The 21,542-nt window shown below is 42.8% G+C and overlaps 1 long non-coding RNA gene across 4 annotated transcripts in view; it reads right to left on the bottom strand.

The window, feature by feature from the left end:
* LOC116530049 overlaps nt 1-21,542 on the bottom strand; it is a 41,431-nt gene that overhangs the window by 6,456 nt on the left and 13,433 nt on the right. For 2 of the 4 annotated variants that reach the window (XR_004259802.1, XR_004259803.1), the window contains 3 exons: nt 12,665-12,780; nt 9,093-9,218; nt 1,376-1,505 (listed from right to left, as the gene is read on the bottom strand). This is a non-coding gene — a long non-coding RNA (uncharacterized LOC116530049). The remainder of the gene's footprint in view (nt 1-1,375; nt 1,506-9,092; nt 9,219-12,664; nt 12,781-21,542) is intronic. The other 2 variants (XR_004259804.1, XR_004259805.1) reach the window with 1 other exon arrangement.

A 21,542-nucleotide genomic window follows, 5' to 3' on the forward strand; every position in this document is an offset into this window, starting at 1 on the left:
AGCCAGGTGTGCATGCCTGGTGTGTGTGCCTGTAGTCCCAGGTACTCAAGAGGCTGAGGTGGGAGGACCATTTGAACCCAGGAGTTCAAGACTGCAGTGATTCATAATCACACTCACACCACTGCACTCCAGCCTGGGCAGCAAGTGAAATCTTAACTTTAAAAGAAAAAAAAAAAGAAAATTGTTTCGTGGATCTTTCCAGTCAGCCTTTGACACCCATTCCCTTGCTTTTCTTTCAGATACTAACGTGAACCAACTGACACAGAGCTAAATGGCCAAGATTCATAATTTCTTACAGCTAGACTAAACTCCTTAGTAAAACCAATAGTATTCTAGGTGGGATCTGGAAATTTCTTAGTAAGAGCTCTAAGTTCTGCCTTGGTCCAGGAAGTATAGGCCACTGAAGGTTTTCCCTGTGGGTTAGGCTTTTCTTTAACACATGGTGTCAAAACTTCTGTGGGTGGTGGAAGAGGGAGTGGCCAGCAGTTTTGAAAGCAAAGAATAAGAGGGTTCTAGAGGATCAGAAGACTGGTCAGAGGAGGAGGTGAGACAGTGGAAACTTCAGACAATTTTTGCAGTAGAGAAACAATTTCCAAGATCTTGCAGCTCACCTCTTGAATGGAAGCAATTTTATCATTCCCTTTTTCAGAAGTTTCTAAATACCCCTGGAAATAACTATCCCATTCTTTTTGTTTAATTTTTGAGCCAGCTTCTTCCAATTGTCCACATAAAGAGACTCCCCCCTTCTCCCTTGTCTGCAACAAACTAATCGTGTTCAGGGTCAAAAATGTGCTGCTTATGAACTTCACTCCTCAGGCTCTTACCCTGGTGTTAATCCTCTCCATCTTGGGAGATGTGCACCTGCTGAAGCAGTGAGGTGCTTCAAACATGAGATGACTAACCTTTATGAGCATTCCCTGGAGGATCTATTGCAATTTAAGTGTTCTTCTGTTGATAGTGAAGCTCTTTGGGACTACTACATGTCATGAGGGATTTCCTGCAATACCTCCACAAGATTTTTAGCCACCTAAGAATACCTGATATTCAGGCTGGAGGAAGAAAGTGGCCCATATCTTAACAGCAATTTTGTCTCAGTTGTTCACATATAGAATGTAAAGGGTTGGACCAGACAAAAAAGTTTTGAAAACACTCAGCTGATCAAAGAAACTGCCACCCTAACCTGCAGCAATGCTTAGTTGACCTAACATTTTCCTTTCTTCCTTCCTAGCAATTTAGAATAATAATAACAAGCACAGGAAGAATTTAGTAAACCCAGCATTTACTACTCCTTTTAGTGATTCTGGAAATATCTCAGAATAAAGTGAAATAGACCTCTACCAAAAAAAGAGAGAGGTTCAGATTCCAGGCAACTCACCCTGTATACTCAGTGGTTCCTCCAGAGTCAGTCCAAACACAACGGGTTCATTCTGGTACTAAGTGCTGAGTCCCAGAGAATGAGTCCAGAGTGTCTATGGATTCTGTTAGAATCCTGCCAAAGATGCCATCTGTGGACGCAAAAGGTTAAAATAACAGGCACCATGAACTTTAAAAAAATCAAAGTTAATTTTACGGTGAGCCAAGTTTAAGGACTATAGATTGGAAACACAAACTCAGGGCACACCGAGAAGGCATCCCCAAATGGGTACAGGAGGCAGAGTATTTATATGTTTTGCAACATAGGAAATGAAAAGAGGGAGCAGTGAAGCAAAGATGTCATTCTTATAATATGCTATTGATGTGTATAGGGTAAAGTTTTAATGCATATGCAGGCATCTTAGGTTCTGGAGAGGGATGATTGATCCTATCCTGCCTCTGTGCTTAGCATTTGATGATAGGCAAGGTGGCCATAAGTACATGTCAGTGAAATATCTGAAGGCTGGGCATGGCAGCTCATGCCTGTAATCCCAGCACTTTGGGAGGCTGAGGCGGGAGGATGGCTTATGGCCAGGAGTTTGAGACCAGCCTGGACAGCATAGTGGACCCCATCTCTATTTCAAATATATTTAAAATTCTTTTGTTTTAAATTTTGGCAAACTCCAGACTCACAGGTGACAGTTCAGCTTTAATTCGTAGGCCTATTACTCATATGCCTAATCTACAGCCATTTTGGACCTCTTCTAAAATTCAAATTTTTCTTCTTCTGAGATAGGTATTATACATACCTATGATAAAGTTTAATTTACAAACTAGGCACAGTAAGAGATTAACAACAATAACTACAATAAAATAGAACAATTATAACAATATGCCATTATCACTACTCTTGCACTTTCAGGGCAGTATTAAGTAAAATAGGGATTCCTTGAACACAAATACTGTGAGACCGTGAGGGCCAGTCTGATAACCAAGATGGCTATTAAGTGACTAACAGACAGGCAGTGTATGTAGTATGCATGCGCTGGACAAAGAAATTATTCACATCCTGGGCAGGACAGAGTTGGCCAGCATAAGATTTTATCATACTACTCAGAACAGGATGCAATTTAAAACTTGGACACTGTTTATTTCTGGAATTTTCCACTTAATATTTTTGGACCAAAGTTGACTGCAGGCAACTGAAACTGCAGAAAGTAAAACTGTGGATAAGGAGGAACCACTGTTTAACAATTTGTTTGTCCATTCATCAGTTGATGAACATTTGAGTTGTTTCCAGTCTTCAGCCATCATGCATAGAATAAACTTGTTATGAACACTTGTGTATAAGTGTCTGTGTGGTATTATGTTTCATTTATCTTGGTATATACCTGTGACTGGGATTTCTGGACCCTAAAGGTAAATGCATGTTTAATTCATTTTAAAACACAACTGCTTCCATTTTAATGCAGTAATTTTTTTCTCACAATTTATTCTAAATAAAAAGTCATAGATGTGTGTAACGATCTAGCTACCAGGATCTTTATCATAACACTGTTTATACATTTGTTATAATTTAACATACAACCATATTATAGAGTACCATATGGCAATTTAAGTTCAGGAATCTTCTAGCTCAGGAATTAAAACGGCATAAGCCTACAATAAAGAAGAACATAGGAATCTGCTTTCAGCAGACAGAGATTTCAACAAATTTCTTGGAAACAGAAATAGCTTCATGAATATTGGCTAATACAGCAGGGTGGAGTGAGCTGCAGCTAAGAGCTCAAGGTCTCTCCACAGAAGGTGAGAGGTGATCTTAGTCTGGAAACTAAAAGGATCTTAGATAGCAGGAATGGAAAATGGGGCTGAAACCCATTAAAGTTCTATACGTGCAACAGTTGACACCTGTGCTTGTATAGACAAGTGTCAATCACCTCCTCTATGTAAAACACTGAGAGTGTGTCTCTGAAGAGACTGTATAGACTGCCTGTGGAGAACTAGGGCAGCCAATATGGGATTTGGAAGTCCAGAGTGAAGCCCTCTGCATTCCTGCCTTTAAGGACTCTCAACAAAAAGAATGACCTATTATCAACATTCCCTGACAGTGGAGAAGCTCTCCCTATGTTCTTAAGATTTTCTATTAGCCTCCTTATTGCCTCAGTCTTAAACAGAAATGAAAAGCCAAGAGTAAACAGACGTGAGAGGAAAGTCTGCAATAGGAAAAAGGAAAAATAAACCAACAGACAAACACAATTTTAGAGGAAACAAAAATAATTCATGGGGAAAAAAAAGGATTGAACAAATGAACAATAACTTCTAAAAATCTCAGAGAAAACTAAGGAAAATATGTCACAGTGACAAAACAAGAAGAGGATGTTATGAAAAAGAAACAATCAGAGAACAAGAAAGAGCTTTTTGAAATTAAAAATATGGTTGCCAAAATAATGATGACGTTAAATAATGAAGTCAAAGAAATCTCCCAAGTATAGATTTGAAAAGAAATGTAAAATGTGATTTAAAAAAAAAAAAAAAGACAAAAGGTCTAAAGTGGTGATATAAAGATTTGAGATCTAAAAGACAGGAATTCCAAAAAGAGAAAAACATTAAAACAAAAGAAAGGAAACACAGTGTTGAAGAGGCAAAACTTTGCCTTCTACCAACTCTGAAAGTTTGCTGGAATGATCTAATCATGGACAGATTAATATGAGAAAAATACATAGAAATTCATTTAATGTGCATAAACATAGGAGCCATACACAAAATATGAGACTCAAAGAGAAGACAGATGGTTAAGGCTTAAATATTCTCTTCATAAGGGAGTGATATATGAACCTGCGAGGCAGACATTATTTTATAAATGATTGTCTTTGAAAGCTGGAAGGGACTAACATGGAAGGCGAGGAGTGAAACTATGCAAGAACAAAGGTTGTCTTATGCAGATAAAGTTTCTTAGGTAATCTCTGGGAACTGCCCTCAGAAGAACAGATGAAAACTCTGTCCAGGTGTGGTAACAACTTTTAGTGGTTAATCTTCCCTGGTTATTTGATGAGATTCCTAGGAGGGGGTTTTAAGATCATTACATTTCCTTCAGACTTTTTTTTTTTTTTTTTTTTTTTTTTTTTTAAGTAAGATAAAGGAACTTCTAGAGAGAGCCCATCCCAGTGCTTCCAGAAAGATCAGAAAGATGGGGCTGGAGGAAGGTCAGAAAGAGATCTTGATTCTGCAGCTTATTTTTTAGGCCTTTCAATTTTCTTTAATTCAAAGCACTCATCATGTCAAAGTATCATATTTTGGGTTATCATTTTCTGAACCTCAACAGAAGTTTTAAAAGGATAGTAGAAGGCTGTGCATGGCAGCTCACACCTGTAATCCCAGCACTTTGGGAGGCCAAGGTGGGCAGATCTGAGCTCAGGAGTTCAAGAACAGCCTTGGCAACATGGCAAAACTCCGTCTCTACAAAAATTAGCTGGCCGGGTAGTGCACACCTGCAGTCCTAGCTACTCGAGGGGCTGAGGTGGGAGGATTGCTTGAGCCCAGGAGATCAAGGCTACAGTGAGCTGAGATCAGGCCACTGCACTCTAGCCTGGGTGACAAGGTGAGACCTTATCTCAAAAGAAAAAAAACAGTTGTAGAATTTCTTTTTTTTTTGAGACAGAGTCTTGCTCTGTCACCCAGGCTGCAGTATAGTGGCGTGATCTCAGCTTACTGCAACCTCTGCCTCCCTGGTTCAAGCGATTCTCCTGCCTCAGCTTCCTGAGTAGCTAGGACTACAGGAGCCTGCCACCATGCCCAGCTAATTTTTGTAATTTTAGTAGAGACGGGGTTTCACCATGTTGGCGTGTCTCAAACTCCTGACCTTGTGATCCACCCATCTCGGTCTCCCAAAGTGCTGGGATTACAGGCATGAGCCACTGTGCCGGGCTAGAATTTTCTAAAACGAAGAAGGACATGTGTGTCTTTGATTGATATGGCCTGTAGGGGTGGGGGAAAGCCTCCTCTCTATCCATTGAAGGTTCACTGAAAATGAACTGAAAAATAGACAGATTAATAGGAGAAAAAGACATACAAAATTTATTTAACATCAAAACAAGGATCGTTGAGGGGGAAAAATTATTTAACATGCCTAAGCACAGGGAAATCCCATGAGAATGATTACTCAATAACCCAATGAGGGTTTTATATCCTTCTTCATAGGGCAAGGGGAGATGGAGAATGATGGGTGTGGGAGTAAATTATTTTCAGGGGAAATGAATGAGCACAAACAACAATGGCCTGGGAAAAAGTTTCTCTGAGCTCTAGGGGAGGTGGTAGAAGGCTAGAGGTAGAACTCCACTGTGAACAAAAGTTGTCTTATTATGCAGATTAAGTCAACTAGGTAATCTCTTCTTGCTACTCTCAGAAGAATAAATTAATAGTCTATGTGGGTGTGGTGATGGCTCCCTGTCTCTTCTCCCCAGTGATTAATCTTTCCTGGTTAGTTGGTGAGATTCCTAGGGAAGGAGTCTTAAGGCAACTGCGCTTCTTTTGGAAAGAAGTTTTCTGGGTCAACTAAGAAAATTCCAGGCCCAGCACGGTGGATCACACCTTTAATCTCAACACTTTGGAAGCCAGAGGCAGAAGGACTGCTTGACCCCAGGAGTTCCAGGTCAGCCTTGGCAACATGGCAAAACCCTGTCTCTACAAAAATTAGCCAGGTGTGGTGGTACAGACCTGTAGTCCCAGCTACTTGTGGTGAGGGTAGGGGTCTGAGGTGGGAGGTTTGGGGAGGCAGAGGTTGCAGTGAGCTGAGATCGCACTGCTGCACTCCAGCCTGGGTGACAGAGCAAAACTTTGTCTCAAAAAAAAAGAGAGAGAGACAAGAAAAAATTACAGAGAGAGTCCCTCTGTGTACATTCAGAAAGAGGATCAGAGAGAAAGGGAGGTAGGGAAGATCAGAGAGAGATCTTGAGTCGGCTTCATTAGTTCAGCAAGTTAAAGTGCCATATTTTGGGGGTATTGTTTCCAGAGCCCCAACAGGCCCAATGAATGCCGAGAACAAATGAATCAAAAAGACCCACACATAGATACACCATTGAAAACTTTCAGAACACCAAGAATAAAAAGTAGATGCTAACAGATTCCAGAAAAAAACAGATTCCATTTTGAGTAAGATAGTGTTTGACTTACAATTTTATACCCAGCCAATTTATTAATTAAGTGAAAAGTTGAATAAAGGCATTTTCAGATATGAAAGCAGAACTCTACCTCCTGTACAGCATTTTCTAGAAAGTTACCTGAGAATATACTCCAGCAAAATGAATGTATAAATTAAGAAAGAGGAAGCTGTTGAGGACTTGAAAAAATATGCCTCTGAACACTGAGAGCAATGAAGAGAAACTGCAGTATGGCAACCATGTTACAGACCAAGAGGAAACAAAAGAAAGAGAACTACAGAGTTTTTTAGTTTTGTTTTGTCTTTGGGGGGGAACTGGAAAGAACAGAAGTAGAATCAATTAAAAAAAAAATAGCTTGATTGAAGCATGAAAAATATGATTTGTGGATAAGATAAAGAAAACTGATGGGATTAAAAACAAAAGAAAATAAGATAATTTGTTCCAGAAATATTCTCTATTGGGTAGAGACACTGGTTCCATAAAGAAATTTGATCCTAGTTCAATACTTTATCTGCTGTGAACTATATTTCCATAGCCAAAATAAGATAAATATTATTTTCTGGTCTTCAACTTGTAGAATTAACATTAGACAAACATAACCAACTCAAAATTGATTTCAAAACAAAGTGTAAAAGTATACAACAGGCTGACAGAGGTTGATAGGTAGAAGAGAAAGAAGTGGGAGGAAAGGGTTTGGTGCCAAGTATTCCTTTAACAAAGTGAAGAGTAATGAGATACTGTCTGTATTTGATGGAACAGGAAATGAGGGTTTAACTGTGTTCTTTGAAGTTGAGGAAGAGATGGAGAAAGATCTGAGAATAGTGATTTAACTATATTTAGAAGGATGGGTGAGGAGACAGGAGTGGGATAGAAGTAGCTGACTCCTCTATGGCTGTAGAAAGTCAATAGAAAACACTAAAGTTGCTAAATTAATAAATAGCATCTTCTGTTGGAGGTAACCACCAAAGAAACTCAAAACAAAGATGCTTAAAATTTGCTTTGGTATATCAAGGCTAAGGGGTGGTGTGGTGGGGCAGCTGACTCCTGTTTTTCATGATAAAGTCTTTGGTATTATTTGAACTTAAATCATTAAAGACCTTTATTAGGTCTTTAACTCTCCCAAACATTTCTAAGACAAGAAGTTTATAAGACTGTGTAAAAGCTGATGGCATGGAAAGAGTTAGAGGTATATAAATGAAATTCCTGTTAGAAATTATCTCTGGGTCTTTGTTTAACAGATTATTTCACTTTCTTCTTTATAGTTTATAAATATATGCATCTTCCATAGCAATTATTCTTTTATTGTTACAATTTAAAAAAAAAAAACTTTTGACAATTAGCCCTTAAGTTTTCCCTGAATACAGGGAAAGCATCTCCCATGGCCAATACTAAAGGTGGTCATGACTGATGAAATGTTCTCCTCTTTCCATCCATCTCTCAAAGTCTCAGACAGGAAACTGGCCCACATCAGCATACTCTGATGCCAGGTCAGGAAACCTAGGACAATTTAATGGCTTCAAAAATGTTCATGAAAACCTCACATCCCTGCGGCATCATCCTTCTCCATGCCAAGACCCACTGTCAGCAGCCTTTCACAATCCTGCACAAGTTCCAAGACCCTGTACAGGCACCAGTCGAACTAAGCTGTCACTTGTGCCCAGACAGGACTGGTTAGAGAGTTACTCAGCACTGTGTGAATACTGTCCAAAGCTCTCTGGTCATTCAAATCAACTCATTTCTGACTAATGGAATAGAGTGGGCATTTAACTCTATTATACTCCCATTAGGCTAAAGCTATGTAGAACAGAGTAGTACACTGGTGCTAAAATTCATTTACATTCATTTGGTTCATCGGTTCATTTTACAGATGAGAAACCAAGACCCAGAGAGGTGAAGTCACTTGTCCAAGGTCAAAACCCAAAACTGATTCCTAGGTCAGTGTCTTTTGTCTCTACTAGAACTTTTGAAGGGAGATAATTAGGGTGTCTCAGGCTCTTTGGGTTACAGGTAACAGAATCCCAATTTTAAGCCAAAAGAAAAAATTATCAGAAAAAAGATAGACTAGAATCCAAAGGCAGGAAGTACAGCTTGTGAGGGACCAAAGCACAGTTGTGAAAGCTGACAGGGAGACAGTCAGCTTCTCTCCCTTTGCCTTCTTCTCTGAAGAAGACTGGCCAATGTGGCTTCCAGATCTACCCTGAAGGCGTGGGACATCCCTCAGACGTGAGGATGGGTTCTCTTCTATGGGGCAGATACAGGGTCTGGGCCAGCATAAACCTAAGTGGAGAGGGGTGAATGCTGTAGCAGGGAAGAAAGAGTGAGTTTGAAGAAGTCTGACTGGTATGGAATGCCTTCTGGGCTTTGCATGGAGCTGTGTATACTATTAGTATTGTCCTTGCTTTTAAAGATAGAGAATGAGGCTCAAAGCAGTTAAGCACACAGCTGCTAAGTATCAGAGACAGAGATATGTGCAAACATCAGGTCTCTTTCCCCTTAGTTTAAGACCCTTCCTTTTCCTTGATGCTTCTCTATTATGTAAAATAATCCTCCTGGCTTTGGGGCTCTAGAACAAATCCAACCTACCTGCCATTTTCCTTTCTTTGGGAAGAACTGTTGTTAACTGATGCTTCAGTGCTTGGAGCCAAAAGTCATCCAGCCTGTGAGCTGCTTCCACAGGTAATCCTGGCTCTCTGGGTTCGGAAACCAATGCTGAAAAGAAATTTATACACTACTTATACAGTGGCTCCAACTACTTCCTGTCATTTGTTCTATATTCTGGAGTGTGCTAGAAACAGCTCGTACTGGCTCCCAAGAGCCAACTGTTACATTTTTGGAATTTTACAAGCTAGTTGACATCATGTTGTTAGCTTGAAATCGGCCATTATGGGAGAATTTTATAGCTTGGAAATTGACATTCGCTACAAATCAGGGCTCTCCTGACTCCCAGCCAGCTGGTGAGTGTTTCCCAGCATATCATTATCTCCAACTGCCCACTTGCTGCCTAGGAGACTTTTGAAGATGTTCATATGAAAGCTCACACTTAATTTTCAGTAATAAATGTCTATAAATATATTTAATGGACTGATTTTTTTTTTAAACATCTTTGAAGACTTGAATGCTTCATATCAATTTTGGTGGTAACTCAGGGCCAAAAGTCTAATGGAACAAATGGATTCTTTGTGTAACTCTACTTCCCACTCTGCTAGAATGCTTAAACTCCCTTATTTTCTATGCACACTTGTCATCCCCTTTCTCCAGGCCCTTCCCTCCCAGGAAGCCCACTGCTGGGACCTCTTGTCTAGTTTTGCCACCTCCAGTCTCCCCCTCTCCTATCTGTCCTTCATATTTCTACCAGGTCAATCTTTTGAAAGCCCTGCCTCTGATCATGTCTCCACCATAGCCTCTGCATCACCTGCCAAATATGGTCCAAACTCCTGACCTAGCACTCAGGCCCCTCAACTGCCTTTCTGCGCATCATTTCCCCAGGGAACCCAAATGATATACTGGATTGGACTGTTTTCTGGGTCTTTGCTTCCCTAGAAGGCCCTCCTCTACTCCATCTCCTCTGAAACCCAGTTTAAGTGGCATTTCATTCATGAGGCTGTCTGTCCCTAATCCCTACTGCCCAGCTAGAGGTACCCCATGGTCAACCCTGGACCTCTTTGATTGTGACTCTCACATGTTCCTCACAGGCATTACTACTCCAGGGTGGGCTGGACACAATCATCTGTGACACCACTGCAACTCATAGTGTGGTCCAGACCAACAGTACCAGGCAATTTTTTAGAAATATAAATTCTCCACCCCGTCTCAGGCCTAAACGAATCAGAATTCTGATAATCCTCCAAGTGTTTCTAACACATCATTCCCATCAGCTTTTTCTACTCAATGTCCTTTTTCATGGCTGCTCTCATAGCAGTCTTTAATTCTTTAGATTCCAGCAGTCTTACCTTTTGGAAGGTTTGCCCCAGCAAAGCTGTAGGTGGTGGTTCCACCCTGCACCCCTCCTCCAGATGAGTCTCCACTGTATTTCACAGACCCTGGAATGCTCCCTGTGTCCCCAGCACCTAGAGCTCCATTCAGCATTCAGCTAAGTCCACTGTTCCTCCTCCACCTATAGGCGTGAATTAGGTGTTAATTATATTCACTCCCTCAAAATGTTTGAGCAAAGGCCCGTCTCCTAGGTCAGGTAAATCTATTATCAGGTAAGCTCTGTGTGAAGTTACTCTGACCAGTCCAGTGCAAAGGTCAAGGGTCCACAGCGGGCTGAAGCCACACTTGACTAAAAAGAGGCCTCTCCTCACCACCTACCACCCACCCCAGACTGAGAAAGCTTTCACTGCCTCAAATTGGGTGTGGCTACCACAAGGCCAAAGCTTTGGAGAACCTAGGACAGTTTTTCTCTTTCTCTCTCTCTCATTCGCTTTTAATGTGGATATAATTTAAAAGTTACAGAAAACTTATAAATACAGTATTAAGGGACTCCCACGTGCCCTGCGCCCAGATTCACCTATTGCTTATATTTTGCTCCATTTCTTTGTGGCCTTATCACTATCTCTCTGTGTTCTTTCTTAACTATTTTAAAGCTAGTTGGAGACATTATACCCTCTTACCCCTTAATATTTCTGAGATCAAAGACATTCTCTTATGTAAACATATTATGATTACAACTTTAAGATACTTAACATTGACACAATACTATTATCTAAACCACAGTCCAAATTCAGATTACATCATTTATCCCAATAATGTCCTTTACATTTCTTTACATTTTTTATTGCTTTTTTCTCAGCCGAGGATCCAACCAAAGATCAAACATTTATTGCATTAAGTTGCATTTAGTTGTCATGGCCCTCCTTTACCCTGGAACAGTTCTGCCTTTGACTTTTTGGACCTTGGCAATTTTGAAGGGTACCAGCCAGTTGCTTAGTAGACTGCCCCTGATTTTGAGTTTATCTGGCATTTCAGGATTATGTTTAGGTAGGCTTTTTATGACAGGAAAATCATAGAATTGATGTTGCATCCTTTTCAGTGTATATTGTCAGGGAGCGAGCGCATGGCGACATATGCCCCAATACTGCTAAGTTAGCTTGTATCTCTGCAAAGGCAGTTAAATGGGCCTCTTTGTGGAGGCTGTCCTCTGCTGGTTATTCTCAACATTGCAGCTGCTATGCCTCTGCTGATGTGATCGACAGGGACCAGATGCCCTGAGTACAAACCCTGACACTCTACTGGTTGTGTGACCTTAGGCACAAAATTTAGCCTTATTGAACCTCAATTTCCACATCTGTGGAATGTAGTATCCCTGTCCTGCTTCCCTCATAGGATGGTTGAGGGTGAAGGGGTCCCACAGAGATGGTCATGCAGTGTATTCCTAAGCTAAAGTCTATGCTGGCTGCTATGACTTCTGCGTGGGCAAGGCCTAGTGGTCCCTGGAGTGCCAAAGCTGCTCTTCAGGACTCATGTCCACTACCTGCAAAATCTCCAATGGGCTTGGGCTCCACAGCCACCATGGCAGAGCTGCTTCCTTGCCTAAGGCTTCCATGAACAACAGGTTCCTTTGTTGCTATTGTGAAGGAACTCCAGGCAGCACCCAGGGAGACCGAAGCCTGGCCTTTAGTGTTTCTGCCCTGTGGGCCCGTCTGGGGGTCACCACTGGTGTGTGTACCAGCTGTTACATTGGCATCCACTGAGGTTACAGCCACACAGCTGCCCCCAGGCTGATGATGCCCCTGAGACTGAACACAGTTCCTGCATGGCAGCCAGCAGAGGAGGTGCATGCTCCCCTTGACTCCCACTAACCAGGTGTCAAACAGGTTATCCACGGGGCTCTCACCTCAACTAACCCAGGGATTCTGTCGTAAAAGAAAAAGTGCAAACTCCGCTCTTACCCAGACTTTAGGTTTCTGTCAACCTCAGAAGCTTGGGTGCACCCACACACATTTCTTCCTCCTTACCTGCCTGCCTTCTTTTTTTTAATAACTGTTTATGGAGCACCAGACACTGCATTAGGGGTATACGGAGAGCACAATATACAACTTGCCCACCGAGCTACAGTTTATTGGGTAAAGGAAACAAGCTGAGCAACAATTACACCGCACCTGAGATCCCTGGGCAGGCATTCAGGTCCTACCAGGCCTCTTGGCTGCACTTACCATCTCCCAGGTGGCCCAGAGCCTTCTCATTATCGCTTTATATTTATTCAGTGCTCTCCCAGGACTCCAGCAAGATGCATTTTGTAGGCCCCAGGGAGAAGCTCAGAGATGGGGAACTATGAGAAATAAGTAGATCAAGGGGGAGAGAAAGAAGAGAAACATTTCTCAGCATAAACATAATTAGTTGTTTCTTTTCTTACTCAAATTTGCTCCTCAGAACAGAAGTGTCTGCAGTAGTGAACTTGAGTCTTTCTCTGTGGGGTCTTCATATTTGGGGATCTTGGGATTCCTGGGAATTGATAACTCAACAAATGGAATTGGGAGGACGTTCAGAGGAAAGAGTCTCATACGTAGCAGGTGATCAGTAAATGCTGAATATAAAATGAACCTCCCTTGGTAAAGCTGGAGCTGCAGATTAGGCTGTGAGGAGTGGGCTTCACAAAGTGGTGAAGCAGCCCTCCCCAGGAGAATGGGGAGGGAAGCCACTTTTCATTCATGTGTGAGATACCATTGCCTGATTCATTCTGCCACACAGGCTTCTTCTGAAGGGAAAATGAAACACAACATGGGAAAGGGCCATATACATTTGTACAGAGATGTACTAGACACCAACAGACATAGGAGAACATGTTTGAGCCAAAAAAATATAATGAGGAGTTCTAATGTCATTTTACAGTGGTTTATTAGGTAGCAACCACACTTGTCTACACTGATGAGGAGGTTAGAAGAGTGCTGCCATGCGTGCTGGGTTTACAGGATCTGATTTACACCTTCCCTATGCCTCAGCCATGTGTATAGTACACTCTGCATACAAAGAATGCTGGGGAAGAATGGGAGTGGAACATTCACCAACACATTATTACTACTCAAAGAACAAGAGGTGCATATGCAGACCATCTGGCTATGCAAAAGGCCAACTGCTAGTTGGAAAACTATATTAGAAAATTCCCAGAGAGTGAGGACTATGTTGTCTTGTTCACCATTGTATACCCAGAATCTAGTGCTGTACCTGGCACACAGTAGGCATATAATATAAATTAGCTGCACTGGAAGCCCACCTATGACTAGTTTATTCTATCACTGTAGGATAATTTTTTTCAGGAATTCACAGAATACAGTTTTATGTTTTCTCATGACCATATACCCCAAACAATATTTTGAAATTACGCTGCAATTTCTAGCTTTTCTTTCATTGGTGAGTAATTCAAAGAAACCTTTAGAAATTAAAACTCTGGGCCAGGCGTGGTGGCTCACACTTGTAATCCCAGCATTTTGGGAGGCCAAGGCGGGCGGATCATGAGATTCAGTTTGAGACCAGCCTGGCCAAAACACGGAAGCCCCATATCAACTAAAAATACAAAAATTAGCTGGGCATGGTGGCAGGCGCCTGTAATCCCAGCTACTTGTGAGGCTGAGACAGGAGAATCGCTTGAACCCAAGAGGCGGAGGTTGCAGTGAGCTGAGATCACGCCACTGTACTCCAGCCTGGGTGACAGGCTGCCTTCAGGGACAAGCAAGCAATCAGTACATTAACAAAACAAACAAACAAAAAGTTATAATAATAGAACTAGCTTCTCTGCTCTGAGCTTGGAAGGGCAATACCTTCCTGGATGGTTCCACAATATCTGCTTCTCAGCCATCTGTTTCCCTGGTCCCCTTACATCCTGTTCAACCAACACTGTTCTGGTAACAGCTTCTGCTATATGTTATCTTTTTAGCTTCCTGCCTTGTTTCTGCAGGAGTTTGATTTAGCCTTGTATGTGAGAAGGCACTTGCAAGTATGAAGGCATCAAAGTAGGGGCTGCAGGGGGTTGCCCGTAGCACAGGGGCAGCAGGCACCATGGTCTGACATTGCTTTCTGGTTCTCGGGGCTGCGAACCCAGCATTTCCAGTGGGTCACTTCCATGGTTTTTAAAAGCTACCATTTACTGAGCACTGTGCTAAGTATTTTACATGTTATCATATTACCTCATTACATTAACCTCACAGATACGCCATGAGACAATTTTTTCTTTCTCTCTCATTTACAGATGAGGAAATGAGTCTCTAAAATTGAGTGTCATGGCCTTTCATATAGTTCAGAAGTGGCAGAGGTGGAACTGGAAGTCAGGCTGGGCTCTATAGCCCGTGCCCTTAGCCATTTGGTTTTCTGGCCTTCCCTGTGGTCTTCCATGTCATCTCCGGCAGCATTTCCAATTTTACTCCTATTCTTCCTCCTGATCAGTCTCTGAGTTGCTTCCCAGCTCAAGGTGACATCCATGCACAAACTACATACGACATTCTCCATCCTGGCTTTGGCTGGTTGCAGCTGACTGGCTCTGTTTTCCCCCAACGTCCCTGCCTAGCACCTCTGCAGTACTTTGCCTCACAGCAGTTTTTGCCAAGGAGCTCTCTTCCTCCCTGCTTTCCCATCCTCCCAGTTCACCTTCCCCTAGACCTCTTCAGCCCTCCGGCTCTGCCAATCCCAAGGAAGCTCTGCTCCCCCCACCGCCCCACACCCCACAAAACTTCCCAGCCTACCCAGGCTTCATTGACTACTCTCTCCTTAGGGGTGAAGCACTGGTTCCCAGGGCCCCTGGTTTGGTTGTTAACCACATGCCACTTTACAGTACCCTTAATACTGCTGACTTTGCTATTTAATTTTTCATATGCTAGTGCTTCCCACAATTATAAGCTCCTTGAATGCCAACTGTCTCTTTTTGTACTTTGTGATAGTTTTCTTAACACCTACACCGGTGCTTTATACACACAAAGACTTCACAAATATCTATTGGTTTCTGTGTGACTATATTCATTAGAGGCTGATATCAGCACCGTTAGCCAGGATCAGACTAAAGCACAAGTGTCACAGAGCTGACGTTAATCTTCAGTGCCTACCGTCTCCTTCTCAGGCCCTTCCTCTGCTTCCTACAAGCTAAATACCTTGGTCTGTGCCTACCACACAATGCTCTTGACTCAATGCCGTGCACCTGGGCTGCCTACAGTTGTGGTTGTGGGTGTCTCTACAGCAGGAATGTCTGGGTTTGGATCACAGTTCTGCCTCTTCCTAGCTGTAATCTGAGCAAGCTGCTTAACCACTCAGAGTCTGTTTCCTCACCTATAAAATGGGGGGGGGTAATAGTACTTTCCATCATTAATCAAGTATCTACTGAGGACCAGCCATTTGTTTTATTACGTGTCAGGCATATTCTAAGTGCTGGGTATAGAACAAATTCTCACCATCAAGGAGCTTACTTTCTAGTGGAGAGACACAGACAGGTAATGAAGTAAACACATAGTGTGTCAGAGAGTGGTAAGTGCTACGGAGGAGAGCAAGCGGGTAGGTGAGGAATAGTTTTAAATAGCAGGCTAGGGAGGCACTGGAATACAGCCCTGAGGGTCAGTAATGATTAAATGAGCAAATGAGTGTAAGCACCTAAAACAGTGCTTGGTACATTGTAAGTGCTGAAGAATTGTTAGATATTAGGTGTCAGTAATGTATGTATGATATTTTTGTAAGAAGAAAAGTACCAATTAAATGTTTGTTATAATAATGTTGAGATAGAAAGGCAGCAATCCACATGTTGTTATACTTATATTCTCTCTGGGTTGCCCATTTTAAACTGACTTTGCTAACCAATTCATACTTTGTGAGCACCTTCCCTGGCCACTCCTCCCACCAGTTACCAAGCCCATTTGCTTTTGCTTTTAACTATCAAAATACATGAACCTTAGCAAAAGATACAAAGGTAGGTTGCTTCTTACTCTTAGCTCTTTTCTGGATCTTTTATTTTTATTTTTTGAGGAATAAACTTGAAAGTGGATTAAAATTCTAATCCTAAAATGTGACCTGTGTTAAATATTGGGCCTTTGCAACTTAGAGAGAAAATTCAGGCAGATGCTGCTGGGTGCAAGTATCTTTTCACCTACCACAAACACTATAAAACTTTGCCAGATTTATTTATCTATTTCCAGTTTGTTTATTTATTTTTCTTTCCAACCTTTATTTTAGGTTTGGGGTACAAGTACATATTTATTATGTGAGTAAATTGTGTGTCGTGGGGTTTGGTGTACAGATTATTTAATTACCCAGCTAATGGGCATCATACCTGATAGTTTTCTGGTCCTCTCCCTCCTCCTAACCTCCACCCTCAAGTAGGTTTCTTCTTTGTGTCCAAGTGTACTCAAAGTTTAGCCTCCATTTATAAGTGAGAATCCTCAGTAGGTCTGTTGTTCGCTTCTTTGTGTCCACATGTACTCAAAGTTTGGCTTCCATTTATAAGTGAGAACATGTGGTATTTGGTTTTCTGTTCCTGCATTAATTTGCTTAGGAGCCAGATTTATTTGAGTAAACTCCAAACCCAGGATACACTGACACAAACACAGTTGAAGATGCTACTCAGGTATTAAGAATCCATCAGGACCTCAATTTCTGCACAAATTGGTAGGAATACCAAAAGAAAAACTACTTTTCAATGCTCTTAACACTTCTGACACCGAAACGTGTAGGTTTTCTAAACTGAGTACTTCTTCAGCTCTCTGCAGACACCAACTAGGGATCTTAGCATTTAACTCAATTCTGATACTACCTACCTGGAATTAGTACAAGCCCTACAAGTTAAGGGATCAGCCCCATAAAACTGACCCCCTTTTCAGATGCCAATCACAAGTCTCAGGTCTCCTGTATTTCTGACTGACCAGCTATAAATTGGGGGATCCCAAAATGCCCTCCTCAGGTTCAAAAATTTGCTATAGTGCTTCTCATAACTCAGTGAAATACTTTGCTTACTCTAGTAAGTTTATTATGGAGAATACAACCCTAGGAGCAGCCAAATAGAAGAGATGCATAAGGCAAGGTATGTGGGAGGAGGCACGATACTTCCATGTTCTCTCTGGGCATTTGCCTTCCTGGCACGTGGATGTGTTCACCAACCTGGAAGCTCTCTGAATCACATTGTTTAGAGTTTTTATGGAGGTTCCATTACACTGGCATGACTGATTAAATCAGGGGCCACTGGCGATTGGACTCAATCTCCAACTCCCCTCTTCCCAGAGGTCAGAGGATGAGGCTGATAGTTCCAGCCCTCTAATCATATGCTTGGTTCCTCTGGTAAGCTGACTTTACTCTGAAGCTGTCTAGCTCCTCCACCCCCACCCAACCTAGAGTCAACTCATTAGCATACAAATTAACACCTTATTTCTCCAGAAATTCCAGGGGTGTTAGAAGCAACTTACATCAGGAACTAGGGACCAAGACCAAATGTTATTAAAAAAAAAATATGCTCCTGTCACTCCTATCACTCTGGAAATTACGAGTTTTAGGAGCTCTGTGCTAGGAACTGGGGCAGAGACCAAATGCATATTTTGTATTATGTCACAAGTACATATGAGCCTTACTAGACCTGCGAATCCTCATTTGCCTCTTGAAGGTCTTTCTCCAACACTGAGGGGTCTGGAGTGGGTAAATCGGCTATCTTTCCTTCAGACTCCTTCAGGGACCCTTCTAACCCAGATTCCATTTAAGTTCAGAGATTAGAGGGCAGGAATATCCTGCAGAGGCCAGGAGCAGAGCCTCCTCTGCTCTCACTAAGGAGATGACAGATAAGGGAAGGGCCTGGAAAGAGCTCTGTGAAACTGTGGGTGGATGCCTTCAATTTCTCTTTAGAGATAGCCCTTGGATGCAGACGGAGGTCAGAGGTGTTGGTAAAGAAACCCTTCAAAAATGTCTGCGGTACACACCATGCTATTTGCCCACTACATACCATAGCTCCAAAGACTACAGGGGCCTGTCTTTCAATATGCAGTTACTGGGTGGTGAAATGTTAGGGCCATTTGAAAAGTGAGCAAATATCTTGGAATCATATTCTGGAGGATGCTCTATTTGTATTTGTGTCTACAGATGCCCCTCCATGACGGTACCAATAATAATATCTACCACCAAATAAAAATAATTAGCATTTACTGAGCACTATGCATGTATGCATGTACTTAGCACAATACTCTTTGTGTTGTGCTAAGCACTTGGCATACCTTATAATCCTCACAAAAACCTAATGAGGTAGGTACTATTATTAGGCCTATTTTTACCATCATTATGCCCATTTCACAGAAGAAGAATCAATTAGATTGAGAGTTAAATATCTTGCCTGAAGTCACTCAGCCTGTAAGCATGAGAGCGTGGTATGTGCTTTCTATACCTTATATTTAACCACTGTACCAGTCTGCAATAGCCGAGCCACTTGCAAAGGAGCACCTTCTAATTCCACCTGGAGGCGGGGGCCAAGCAAGGTTTGGGAAGCTGGGATGTAGTTGGGGAGAGTATTAGAATAGCAAGGGCTGCCTGAAAGAACAAGGCAGCAAGGGCCAGAACACAGTGTGGTCAAAGGCACTGAGGCATTAGAGAACAGAGAAGGTTCAGATGGATTGCAATACTGTGCGTGCGTGCGTGCGTGCGTGCGTGCGTGCGTGCGTGTGTGTTTCAGACAGTCTTGCTCTATTACCCAGGATGGAGTGCAGTGGCATGAGCTTGGCTCACTGCAACCTCCACCTCCTGGGTTCAAGCGATTCTCTTGCCTCCGATTCCCAAGTAGCTGAGATTACAGGTATGTGCCACCTTGCCCGGCTAATTTTTTTTTTTTTTGAGACAGAATTTTGCTCTTGTTGCCCGGGCTGGAGTGCAACGGTGTGGTCTCAGCTCACTGAAACCTCCACCTCCTGGGATCAAGCAATTCTCCTGCCTCGCCTCTCAAGTAACTGAGATTACAGGCATCTGCCGCCACATCCCACTAATTTCTGTACTTTTAGTAGAGATGGGGTTTTGTCATGTTGCCCAAGCTGGTCTTGAATTCCTGAGCTCAAAGTAATCTGCCCGCCCTGACCTCTAAAGTGCTGGGATTACAGGTGTGAACCACTGTGCCCAGACAGCAATACTTTGGATATGGCTGGAGAAAGGCACCTGAGTACTATTGAAAAGATGAGGCTAGAGGAGCAGGCAGGGACCTGAACATGAAGGGCCTTTGATATCTTGCTACAGAGTTTGATTTTTTTTTTTTTTCCTGAAAGCGAGACAAAGTTATCTGTTAACAGACACCTGTGGTTGCCTACCCATCAACTCATCACCACTTACCCTTGACTCACTGACTAACAGAGCTCCCTTTTTAGATCAGGAAATCTACTCCACCCATGGCACTGTGCTTCTCAGAGGCAGCCATGGAAATCCAGTTCCCTTGCCAGTGAGTTAGGAAGAGGCATCACTCAAGTCCAGCCCATGAGGAAGGCAATCTGCTGGAGCCCTGGAAAAGGTCCCCTCCCTGCTGTAGATGCACAGAGAGAAGTGTCTCTACTCCTGCTGAGTGCTGTGGTGTCTGGATGCAGCAGCCATCGTGCCACTCTGAAGGGGTGAAGCCTGGGAACGACAGAGCTGAAAGAGCTGATTTGGCTCCTAGTAGTCAATCACTGAATTAACCTACCAGAAGCCACCTTCCCCAGGTTACTTGCTGGGTAAAGTGCCAAGTATCTTTATGACTGTGCCAGCTGAGTCAGGGCTTTCTACTTCTTGAGAGTCAAAAGCATCCCAACCAATTTACAATCTAAACCATTAAAGCAGGAAGTCCCATGGTGACATTAGCATGTTATAGAATTCCTCCAGGGCTGTAGGAAGGTGAATTAGGAGAAGAAGCTGGTGGAGGGAATATAGTTAGGAGGCAGTGGTCTCTTCTTCTGGAGCTATCTGCCTGCTGATATCTTCCTTTTCCCTCCCACCCCTGAAGGGATTATTGACTATTTTGGAAATGTTGAGAGGAATAATGCATAAAAATGTTGTGCAAGTCAAGAAGATGTTGACAGGCAAAGTACTGACTGCTTCTGCTCTGCTGTTGCTGTGAGAAGACAGCCTTGGCAGCCTTGACCTGGTTGGGAAGTGAAGACAAACAAACAAGGAGCTTGTTTAACATACATAGAAAAGTGTCTCATTGTTTACTTGTCTATCACCCCTCACTAGAAGGTAACCTAGAATATAAACTAGAATCCAGGAGATGAAGGAGTTTGTCTTGTTTGCAGTATTCCTGGTAGACGTTCAACTAATGTTTGTTGAATGAACAAATGAACTCTCAGCCACTACCCCAGTCTGGCCAATGTGGCCTGGCCAACTTTACCATGTCCTCTCTACATCCTGCCTAAAGTGCCTCCTTCACTACCATTGTGAACTGTTCCCACAAGCACCATTTAGGACTCCTAAAGAACAAAACAGTATGGATACCAACAGCTTCTGTCCACATTTTCCCTCAGAACCTCCAGAGTTGCTACCCTCTCTAAAGCACTGCTGGCACTGAACATGCAAGTCAGGGGCCAGGAGCAGCTCATCCATCCATGGCTGGTAGGTAGGTGGAAGCTGACTCCTTCAGCTAAAAAGGCCTGTTGTTTCTTCTCCCTCCGGAGAGGGCTGGGTTGGGCTCCTCCAACACGGAGGCTACAGGCCTCCGATGACAACTCTCAGTGCTGGGGAAAACACTGACCAGCGTCCAGAAGCTCTGCTTGCATCCCTGGCCTTACCACCTCTCTCCCTTTGTTCTTCAACCTCCCTCCTGGAAAAGACCCTCATCCTTTCTTAGTGGCCCTCTCTTCCTCCTACTGTGTTTCCTGGCTTAATTCCTCCCAGGCTTCCTATCACACTAACCTCTTTGTCTCCTCTCCCCCTTCCTCAGATGACATTTTTTTCATGCCTTCTGCAAGCCCAAAGCTACCCACAGGGCCTTTCTTCTTCCTCATTTCTTCTGTCCCATCACAAAATACACTTAATTTGAATTTAACCAAGTTTCCATCCGGGCCCACTGTTCTGTGTGCCCAGGTGGCCTGGGGGGACCATCCCTCTCCATGGGATAACCAAGCTATCCCAAGAAAG

The sequence above is a fragment of the Sapajus apella genome, unplaced genomic scaffold (genome assembly GCF_009761245.1).
Source record: "Sapajus apella isolate SASKATOON/1434 unplaced genomic scaffold, GSC_monkey_1.0 scaffold64, whole genome shotgun sequence".
Taxonomy (NCBI): domain Eukaryota; kingdom Metazoa; phylum Chordata; class Mammalia; order Primates; family Cebidae; genus Sapajus; species Sapajus apella.